Raw genomic sequence first — 12,310 nt, 5'->3', positions numbered from 1 at the left:
TTAATTTTCAAAAACTACAATATTGGGCACTGGTAGATGTGTACACATGTTAAACCAGTTTTAGAAAGATTGTTATTATTATTATTATTATTATTATTATTATTATTATTATTATTACTATTATATTGGGGAAGTACATTTGATACATAATCATGCAGTAATTAGTTTATTGGATCTGATATGTATAATAAATAACTTATTTTTTCTTACCTCTGATTCAATTTTTGTATGAACAACGTTGAGATATACGCATCGTATGCAGAGACTAGAAGGTGGAAAAGAAGGAAGATGGAAAATGCTGGGTATGCAGTGAAGAATCTTCCCTCGGATAGAAAACTGCGAATGAGTGAATTTGTGAGATCGAAACTGACATACTTACTCGGAATACTGTTACAAGTACCTCACCTAAATTAGAAAGCTTCCAACAGAAATTCACATCGTTGTGGTCGACATAGTTTTCTGACTAATCACTCAAGAATAGTTATAAGCAGACAGTGTATGCGGGATGACTTAAGGAAAAGAGAAGTTGTTTCGTATCAGAGTGTATGGCACGTGCCGCGTCGTCCGTCTTTTGAGTACCCGGTGAGTACAGCAGCGCACAGAACGTAGGAACCCCGGTCCGTTCATAGTAACGCTAAGTGTCCAGTTGTGTTATCCTGCTCAAGTATTTAGTACGCGTTGAATAGTGTAGTGCTGATCCATTTATAATGTCTAAGGCAAAACGTTCAATTCGCTCAGAGATATGAAGTGCAATAATTAAGAGGTATAGGAGTGACATTTTATGTATTAACGAAGACAATATCGTGTGTAATGTATGTCAAATTGAAATAAAAACCAGAACAACTCAGGCTATAGGGAAATATTGCAACAGTACATCGCACAGGAAATGCGTTGAAATGAAATCTGAGGAACCATCATCATAATCATCATCATCATCATCATAATCATCATCATTTAGTTGTGAGGATCTAAACGAAACGTTTTGCAAAGACATGTGCAACATGATGCTCAGTCCAAATATTCCCCTAAAGAAATTGAGCGATCCCCATTTTAGAAGTTTTCTTCAGAAATTCTCTCGACACAAAAAAAATTGTTTAAGCGATAGGCGAAGATGATTCAGCTTCGACAACTTACGAGAATAGGCTATATCGTCGTTTACTGCAACGCTAATAACTGCATCAATGATGAAGAGGTATTGCTACAGTACGTTATTTTTCTTTTCCTTCTGACTGTACGGAGATACAGTAGCATGTTGACGTGGCCTGTTTACGTTTAAAACCTGTTGAGCCAATGGTCTGAATGAAAAAAATGTAACATATAGTAAATGTGCATCTACAGTCAACGATAAGTCATCCCGCATCCGCTGTCTAGTTATAAGGAAAATCGTCATTATTTTAATGTCAGAGTTTATATTTCAGATGCCAAGATCTTGATTCCCTATTTTAATCAAAGGTCCTTAAAAGTGTCATAAACTGTGGATATTTCTTATATAATGCCAGCTTTCATGTTGCAACGAAATTCTAAATCTCTTGCCCCTGTCTTCAGATGCATTAAAAAAGATATAAATATATAATCTTAATTACAGTTGAGAGTTTATAGTTATTTACGACAGGAACTTCATTTACATAAATAAAGTCTGTATTCTATTGATCAATTCGGTAAGCTTATATAGGGTGTAAGGGGTATAAGTGCCATTATTTTAACTGATGATTATTCATGCCATAAAGAAGAAAAAATATTCTCATAATTTTTTAAATTGCAATATTTAACTAATTATTAACGTTTACAATAACAGACGTTTTGCAACGTTGCTGGATGGGGAGGAGAGAGTTTAGAAGTACACAGTACAGCTCAAGCGGGGAGGAGGGTGTTTAGAAGTGCACAGTATTATGTAACAATATTGTTCCATTTTTTATTGTACGTCTAAAAATGAACAATTAGGAATAATGGTTTTCTGCACAAAATCACACGAACTTTTTTCTAATACAACATTTTTTTCTCTCCCGCTTCCGTAAAGCAGTTTCATTTTTAAACAAATTTCTGGTTGTATGATTCTCGAAACGAGATAAGAGACTTCTACTTTCTAATAATCGTTGAGGAACTGCTAAAAAAGTTCGCCGATTAGGTAACCCTCTTTGAGGAAAACGTTGACGGTACATCCTTCTTGCCTCACTTGAATTACGACGACTTTCTCCATAAATTAATAACATATGATATTCCTAAACTGTGAATGACATTGTAAGTTGTTTATCGAATATCCTGTACTGAACTGTCATGCGCTCGGCAGTAGAGCTATAGACAGGGAGCTTGAAGTCAGCTGACTCGTACTTCTGTCAGTACACGATACTGCCTGCTGAACGTTGCCACGTCTCTCATGCCGCAATATTAATAAATTTAAGCATGCATTTTTATTTAATTTCACGAAAATGTATTAGAACACACAAATATTTATTTAAACTAATATTAACTCTTTGCTAGATATACTTACTGATGTAATTGTTTCCGTAATTTTACTAACGATATAAGCAGTATAACGCATATAAAATAACAAAATAAATATTTTTTTTTCTGAGAAAATTATCAAATTTTGATCCTATGTTGTATGAACAATTTTGATCCTGTAGACCGTCCCCCACGACTGTATACTCTGTATACTGCGCTGTTTAAAAACATCATCATTCATCTGTCGACGGGCAGGTCTTTCACTGCAAACCCAGCTTTTCCCAATATTTCCTATTTTATGCCTTCCTCTTTGTCTCCTCATATGATCCAGTATCTTAATGTCGTCTATCACCTGATATCTTCTTCTGTCCCGAACTCTTCTCCCGTTCATCATTCCTTCCTGTGAATCCTTCAGTAGACAGTTTCTTCTCAGCCACTGACTCAACCAATTCCTTTTCCTCTTCCTGATCAGTTTCAGCTTCATTCTTTCTTCAACCACTCTTTTCAACACATCTTCATTTCTTATTCTGTCTGTCCACTTCACATTCTTCTCCATATCAATATTTGAAATGCTTCTATTTGCTTCTGTTGACTTCGTCGTAATGTCCATGTTTCTGCCCCATACAATACCACACTCCATACAAAGTACTTCACAAGTCTATTCCTTAGTTCTTTTTCCAGAGGTCCGCAGAAAATGCTCCTTTTTCTACTGTATTAAAAGCTTCCTTTGGTCATTGCTATCCTCCTTTTGATTTCCTGGTAGCAGCTCATGTTACTGCAAAAGATGTTCAAAACATTTACACACCAAAATCACTGCAAAAGATGTTCAAAAATACCTCCATTGACATGTACACAAAGACTACATCGGTGGGACATGGATTGTCTATAATAATAATAATAATAATAATAATAATAATAATAATAATAATAATAATAATAATAAATAATAATTAATAATAATAATAATAATAATAATGATAATTATTATTATTATTATTATTATTGTTATTATTATTGTTATAATGCTACTACATAACATAAAATTATTATCATAAACCTGTAATCAACAATAGTTTCGGTAGAAAATTAAAAACACGCTGCTATCATTATTTCCTTTTAGGTTATAAATGCATATTTCGACAAAACAACTTTTCCTAATCAGCCAATTCAGGATTCTATCTATATTACTGCCAATACAATGGGTATCAGTACTGAAATTGGCCCAATGCAATAGGTACCAGTACTGAAATTGGCCAAGAAAAAAGGCAATGTGTACAACCTCCAGGGATAGATGCGAAAAAAAAAAAGGCTTGCTTGATCTGTGTAAAAGTGTTGTCATTCCAAGCGTTATGCTCAATTTTCATGTGCCATTGGTGTTGAAGAAGAGAGTGCTAAATTTTAATAAGAACCAAGTAGGCCTACATGTTATTCTTTTTCTCCACTACATGATGTAATTTATATTTTTATTGTTGTAGTTATTCTGATACCGGTACCAATCAATCTCACATTTTTATTGTAGTTTTTTAATTTATTATACAGTCATGTAAGGAAAACTGTCGCAAGTAACAAATTAATATGTAATACAGTAATATCTGACAAGTTTTGTCGCCACCGGCATGGCTCAGTCGGTTAAGACGCTTGCCTGCCGATATGAAGTTGCTCTCGGATGCGAGTTCGATGCCCGCTTGGGCTGATTACCTGATTTGGTTTTTTCCGAGGTTTTCCCCAAATGTAAGGTGAATACCAGGTAATCTATGGCGAATCCTCGGTCTCATCTCACCAAATACCATCTCGTTATCACCAACCTTATCGACGCTAAATAACCTCGTAGTTGATACAGCGTCGCTAAATAACCAACTAAAAAAAAAGACAAATTTTGTCCGAATATTTCAAAGTGAAAATCTTACATCTTAAAAAATATATATATATAATTACATAAAACAAATAGCGACAAAAGTAATATTTTATTATACTTTTATAACAATAAAGAATATATATATATATATATATATAAATTATGGTTTATTTAACGACGCTCGTAACTGTCGAGGTTATATCAGCGTCGCCGGTGGGCCGGAATTTTGTCCCGCAGGAGTTATTTTACATGCTAGTAAATCTACTGACATGAGCCTGTCGCATTTAAGCACACTTAAATGCCATCGACCTGGGCCGGGATCGATCCCACAATTTCGAGCACAGAAGGCCAACGCTATACCGACTACGCTACCCAGGCGGACTATATATTTCATTGTTCTGTCACGATTCTCTGATTTACCAATTACAATCGAAAATTTTAGGTGGCTCTACTGTAAAATCTTTATTTTTGTGTTGTGAAAGTTTCGTTCTGAGTCATCGATTTATCCTCCTACTTGTTAAAAAAAATATTGCCTTGTGCAAACGTTTGTATTGCTCTATTTTGACTATGTTGACATTTTACTCATTGACATTTCCAGAGACAAAATAAAACTGCAACGACTTCATAATTGTGTGTAGGTTTTGTATGCATTGTTCGCATATAATATGATCATTTTATCCCATACCTGAAAGCAATAGGTTGGCATAAACCATACAAAACAAAAAATTTATATTCACTTCTCCGTTTCTTTGAATTCTTGAACTTCTCCATTCCTTCGTATCTTACATCCTGCTTCACTTTGATCACATGCTCTCGGCAATGAACATTACTATCACATCGCATGTCCTCATACAGATCTTCTTTAATAACAGTTCTGCCAAGACTTTGGAATTCGCTACTTGCTAGTATCAGGAACTGTCCAAATAAAAACAATTCAGACAAACTTGTCCACCGCTGTGGAGTAACGGCTAGCGTGTCTGACTGTGAAACGAGCAGACCCCGGTTCAAATACTGATTGAGACAAGGTAACTAGTTTGAGTTTTTCCGAGGTTTTCCCACAACCAATTGAAGCGGAATGGCTAGGTAATTTTCGCTATCATTTTTATCATTACTAGGGACCGGATTTTTATGTAATTACATATTATATTCCCTTCAACCTAACCGCATATAAATAACAAATCTTTGCGAATCTTGTAATTACCATTAATATATTTTTACATATTTACCCCACATTACATATTATGGCTTGGTATTACATAAATCTACATATTTAGGGGTCTTATTCATTTGTACATCACTAAAAGGAAAAAAAAAAACTTCTCCTGGGGAAGTTTACAATTTGAAATACACAGATTAAAAAAAAAAAAACTTTTTACTTACCCAAGAAGGGATATAATTGTTCTCCACACATCTTAACAAGTCGTTCCCATGCAATTTGCAACCTTACCCATCCTCTTCCTAATCCTTCCAGGGAAAACCCATGTCAAATCTGACATGAGCCACAATAAAGTAGCTGAATTTTGAAAATAAGCTGGAGTAAAGGAACAAACTGGAAATATATTGAAAGATTGAAATAAATAGCTTTTCAAATTATTGCTGGACCTCTTTACTTTACATTTAGTAGACCTATACGGAAATACGATTTTCTGAGGAATTACAAAGTATAGTTCTCGGCTGGAATAATCCTACCTTTCTGAATGAGACAGGAATGCCATTTTTCAAACAACAATTTGTAAATGCCTATAGTTTGAGGTTTTAGTAGGTGCTTGCTTTGTTTCTTACATGGAGCAGCTAAAATGCATGTGCCCTCACATCTCTTATTTTCTCCTAATCCAGTAAAGCGAAACAGTGCTTGCAGTACTGTTGTGCCATTCATTTCACTCAGTTCTCTAGTTTTAGGACTTACAGTATAAAGTACAAGTGAGTTTATCTACTTCTTTCAACTAACTAAAATGGCCCCTGTATCTTCAACCCTAACGACAAAAATAAAGTCATGGATTGCGATGGACGAAGCTTTCACTACAGATGGAAAAATAGTAATGTGTTAAGTGTGCGGTAAAAATGTTGGGTGCTCCATGAAATCACAACTGGAGAGTCTTACCTATCCTATACCTGCCAGATATTGATATTAAATATTTTCATGATTTAACATATTTTAGTGCATATTCAGCTTATTTTTCTTACATAATATGTATATATTCATACCTTGATACTACATAAAAATCCGGTCCCTAATCATTACCATAGCCCGAGTTAAGTTCACTGTGCAGCGTGCTGTATTCGTAAAAGACTGCTTGGGGACAGGCATCATTCACAAGCATTCCCTGAACGCCGGCGGGCGGCACATGGAGGAGACTGGCCTGAGGATGAGTGGGGATGCTTGCTCGAAACCTGGAGCATGCAGCGGTGTGAGGTGGGAATGCACCCAGTTCGAGGGTTAGCGCAATAAATCTTCAAGGTCGCCATGTTGGATCGTAGTGCCTCTTGCCTGAAATATAATCCAATCCAGAACACAAATTCATTATGCACTTGATAGTAATTAAGACTCATTCAGACATGGCTCGTTGTAAATTTTATTGTTCTATTCTAGCTTAAAATATGTTAGTCTCCAGTAATTTTACCAATTTTTTATTAATCTACATTTACTTTGTATTTCAGTAAACTAATTTTTCCTTAACTTCTGTAAACGTGTAATCTGTATTAGTCAGGTACCGGTAATGCTTTAATAGCCTACTTAGTTTTCACTGCAATTGTAATCGTAAATGTATTATTAATTGTAATAAATTATACTTTTAATTATTGTATTCATTACTGTTCTTATAATTTCCTGCTATAGTGGAAGAAAAGGCTTGATGGCCGGAGCGTATTCCGAATCTCAGCGCTGAGCAATCTGATGGCATCACGGTGTTCCGAATTTCACCGATGACGTCACTGATGCTCCACCGGTGTCGCACCGGTGCCATCAGCTTGCAGAGGAGGTGGAAGTCTCCGCCATCAGTGAATCTGTTTGGTTCTTGTATAGGGCGGGAATTAGCAGACGAATGACATCGTGCACTGTTGTGTCATGGCGGTGTGTTTTGCTTTAGTTCTGCTGTATTGTTTGTAATGAGCACAACGTAAAAACAATATGTTAATGGCTTATGAACGAACATGTCAACGGACCAGTTATTACTACTGGTTCAAGAAATAAATTGTTTATGCTCTCTTTTCTTTGAACGAGATGGCAGTACGGAAATTTCGAAAAATTTTGCTAGCGTAGCACAGACAACTTATACAGCCGCCATGACAGCCATCGATTCTTTCAGCAGTTTTGTTCCTATTTCGTTGCAGCGTGACGTCATTGTTGTCCACCGGTCCGGTGAGATTCGGAATACGCTGCTTATCCACTGTTGACTCTAGTAGAAGGTCGGAAGGCTCAACTTGGCAACACTGTATCGTCTGCTGTTGTCAGTCATACTGCTGTCATACTTCCCTAACAGAGCCAAAGAGTTTTAATGTTAATGTCAGAATAAAACCGTTAAAAATTTAATCATACGTCATACAAGGAGCCAGTATAATACATTACGGATTTTAGATAGACATATAGCTACATTTGCAACAAGGTAAAGTAGGCCTAATCCTCTTACATATTTTTAAAACCTTGAATAATATCATCTCTTAAGAAATTTCTGCAATTTAATACAAGGATTCGTAAGATGTATGTCGTGTCTTCATTATTTTTCTCGTTATTTCTCACATGCTATAGTTTTATATTATTTATAAAAATATTCCATATATTATGTACAAAACTCAAACACGTACAATTTATAGGCGTGAATATTAAACACAATTTGTTACATTGTAATTTATTTAGGTCATAGGCCTACGTTGGTTTTCAGCCAGAATTAATGTCTTTATTCAGTTAGGCTAGGCCACTTTTTTTCAAACTTCAGTAATATTCATTCGTAGAAAGACACTGTAGATATTTTAAAAGGAATCGTGTCTTTATTATTAGATATTTTTATCTCATTTCCAACATTTATACGGTAGTTATATTATTTATCAAGACATTATTCCATTACATTACATGCAATACTCAAACATACTGAAACCTAAATCGTTTTTAAACTCCTTTTCTTCAAACATAAAATATAATTCGTCTAATCTTTGTATGTTCCGTTGTCTAAACAATACTTCTTGTTATCCATTAAAAAAAAAAATCTTAATCTGAAGAATCCATAACATAATATTTTCCGAAAGAATATAAAATGGATATATAAACGTAACACATGAAACAAACTTGATCAGAGAATCATTATTTGACCAACAAAATATTGCTGATCAAATCTGATCGCCGACCAAACACAGATTGTTGTTTGTGGAACAAGAATGTAACTGATTGCCAATCAAACTCTAGTTTAACAATCGACCAAAGTCCGATCACAAATGATTAACGTTTCTGCAACTGGCCATTAATGTACAAACTGGAAATTCAGGTTCAAATTCTGGCAAATCCTAGTGAAATGTACAGTCGACAAAAGTCTTGTAACAAATAATTTTCCCCAAATATGCTTATTTAGAATCCTTCTGTGAATCTCAATTTACTGTTATTTTTGCCTAGTGCCTTCGTTTCACAATATTTTAGTAGCAAATGGCACTCTAAAATGAAGATTTACTACTACCATTTTTAAAAACCGTAACGCTTAACCCTATTTGAATTCCGTAACTTATTCAATTTTGTCCTGGAATAAGCTCCAATATTCCTCTTCCATCGATCAGGGGCTTTTTGCCTCATGAATAGACTAAATGACATGTAGGCTGCACTGTAAAGTGAGACTCTTAGCTTTAAGTCTTTGGATGAAATGTTACACCACCAAACTGAGAGGAAAGAGTTACTTTCTGATCTCTCTTGAAGGGGTTGTGGCTTTGCGAATATCAGGGTTTGGAAGGGTTTGGCTTTATTGTTGAAAGTGGACGACCGGTAGGGGTACTGCATGATTTTACACAAATGCTGAGATGGACTGTAGACCTAGGGCTGACGCGGCAACACAATGGAAGCTATTGTGCGGGAGCTCTGGAAATGATTCCACACTCCGTCCGCCATCCGATATTCTCACAGAGAGAGAGAGAGAGAGAGAGAGAGAGAGAGAGAGAGAGAGAGAGCGTGGGAAAGAGACAGAGAGACGGGAGAGACAGATAACACAGCATACAATGTCAGAGAAGGAAAGAGGAAATGGACGTTGGAATGTTTAAAGGATAGGTGTGTACAGTGGACACAAGATATCTCCAAGCCTACCCTACGTCACAGAGAAAAGAGGAACTAACAAGTGATGCCGTAGCATGGATAGTTGCGCGCGTATGTTAATACCAAAAACATTGACTACACACTGCTCTCTGCGTTGCTTCTCCAGTGAAGTAAATGAGTTCATTTTATCGCTGAAAGTGTCTGAGTTATCGGCTGTCACTGTCACTGTCGGCACCTCCTAGCCGCATTATAATAGGAACAATTTCACTGTTGGAACTGATTTCCTGTTCCCAATACTCATTCTTCATCCTCTTCACATATATTATTATGATGTACCGAAGTACATATGATATTTCTGTGCAGAAATTCTACGTTATCATATGATAAAGGATGAGTGGAACAGAGAAAAATTCTCTCCGGCACCGGGATTTGAACCCGGGTTTTCAGCTCTACGTGCTGATGCTCTATCCACTAAGCACACCGGATTCCCATTCCGATGTCGGATTGAATCCTCTCAGTTTAAGTTCCACCTCTTGGGTTCCCTCTAGTGGCCTACCCTCATGCACTGAGTCATAGACGCATGACAGTGGCACAATGTCCACACATGTACAGAGGTGCACTCGTTATGAGTGAATAACTGCCCGGGGTCCGACGGAATAAGCGCCGTCTTAAATCACTAAGTGATTATTTTTCGCATATCATATATTATTATGATGTACCGAAGTACATATGATATTTCCGTGCAGAAATTCTACGTTATCATATGATGAAGGATGAGTGGAACAGAGAAAAATTCTCTCCGGCACCGGGATTTGAGCCCGGTTTTTCAGCTCTACGTGCTGACGCTCTATCCACTAAGCCACACATAGGTATTCGCAGTAACATTTCCCATCAACTCCATCTATGCTGTTGAATATTTCTTCACAAGTCACCTCACGCCATCTAACTTTCAGATATTCCGTGGTCCTCCTCTATAACTTAATTTCACCCAAAATATTTGCAATAGGAATCAAGACAGGATTATAGGAAGTTAAATAGTCGACCCAGCAATTATCCTACAGGCCGGGGTCTGTACTCTGTAATAAGCTGATAAAAAGTAGATTTCAGCATTTCATTTCCAAATGAAATGTTTTGTTGTTGCAGCCACAGATTCATTCCAAGTTTCGTTGAGTTTCGTGTTCGGAATTTTTATAGACGCACATTGTGGTAGAGCAGTCATGTCAATTGATGCCCATAGGAGCAAGCGTGCGCTTTAGAGCCCAGGAGAGCCTGAGCGCTTTACAGCGGAAAGGAAAGAGACAGACGAAAGAGGTAGTATATGCCGCTTGGTCGAGCTATATACAGGGATGGCCAGCACTGATTCAATAGATAAAGGGAAGAAAACTTATTAAAACTGTATCCATGTTAATTTTTAGATTTGTCTGAGAAGTATAAGTGCATTATAAGTTTTAATTTCAATGTTCATTTTTCACAAGTTTGCTTTTTTATTCAAAAGCAATATTTTCTCAACTTTTTTTACAGAAAAGTGAAATTTTCAGATATGTTTGTTTAATAGCCTTACAGGTACTAAAACAATGTTTTCGTAAATCTAATATATCGTAAATACGTATTATTGAAGATAGTGTATTAAAATGTTTGAAAATATTCGCATGGAAAATGTTTGTAAGGAAATGAATTAACAAAGCAAATACTGTTACATCACAAACAAAAGATATGTACCTATGTGTTGGTAAAATATCAGCTCTATAGCTTCAGCAGATTTCGAGATAATTTAATATTCTGATAAGAGAAAGTTGCGCACCAATCTCACCTAAAGGCATAATGTGATAAGAGGTTTATTATGCACTATTAGTTACAGTTAAAACATATACCTAGACAACTTTGCTTTGTACTATAATATTTTTTTTGATTACTTTTATAAGGCTAAAGATACCATCAATATCAATTTCAACTTATCATGTCATATTCAGTGTCTTTCTTTGGGATAACACTTTCTTTATGTATGATGTGTTTAATTCACTTAGTACAGTAAAGTTGTTGTTGTTATTATGAAATTTGTATGAATATTCCTTCTTTATTCTTTATTATGTTATTAGCTTTTAAAACACAACTGCAATATTAGGCTAAGAAATAGGTGCTAGTACTTTTGTTTTACAGACAATAAAGAAAATAACAAACAGAAAGAAGCCATATAAAAATGACATAAAATTTCACGTTCCGTTTGAAATTTGTGCACCACTGTTTTCTTAATCCAACAGGCTGCTTATTCCTCCTAGCATACCTAGCGCTTAATGTTATCGCACTACGTCGACAGAAAAATGCGCTTGCTTTGACATCACTGTGGTATAGCGTATCGACTAAATTGACAAAACTCTTTACAGAAAGATTAGGAATAAGTGTTTCTTTTATACATTTCTTATAATTCTGCTGGTTTATATTCTGATAGTAGTATCCATTAACCTGTCCAAATATCCACATCACGAAAACTTTGGAAATAAACAATGCTCACCACCGACAAGAACTATAATCAATTCCTTACCTTCGGGTGTTGGTGTAAGTAGGTCGTGAACACTGTCGTCTTCATTTCAGGCTCCTTGTTGTACAGCTGTCAAAAGAAAAAGTGGCCGCTCTCCTGAAATTAAGTTCCCTTCGGGTATCTTCGCTATAATTCGGAGACAGGCGATGTTACATGTTGTTGGACCACGTTGCCTGATATCTACAGTTATAATTGAAGTATTCTCTCTGTGATTCGATAGCGTAATGGTAGCGTTCAGGCCTCTTATTCATGA

Source organism: Periplaneta americana, chromosome 16, assembly GCF_040183065.1.
Source record: "Periplaneta americana isolate PAMFEO1 chromosome 16, P.americana_PAMFEO1_priV1, whole genome shotgun sequence".
NCBI lineage: Eukaryota > Metazoa > Arthropoda > Insecta > Blattodea > Blattidae > Periplaneta > Periplaneta americana.
The sequence above is the reverse complement of the archived record's forward strand: the minus strand, read 5'-3'. Positions refer to the sequence as shown.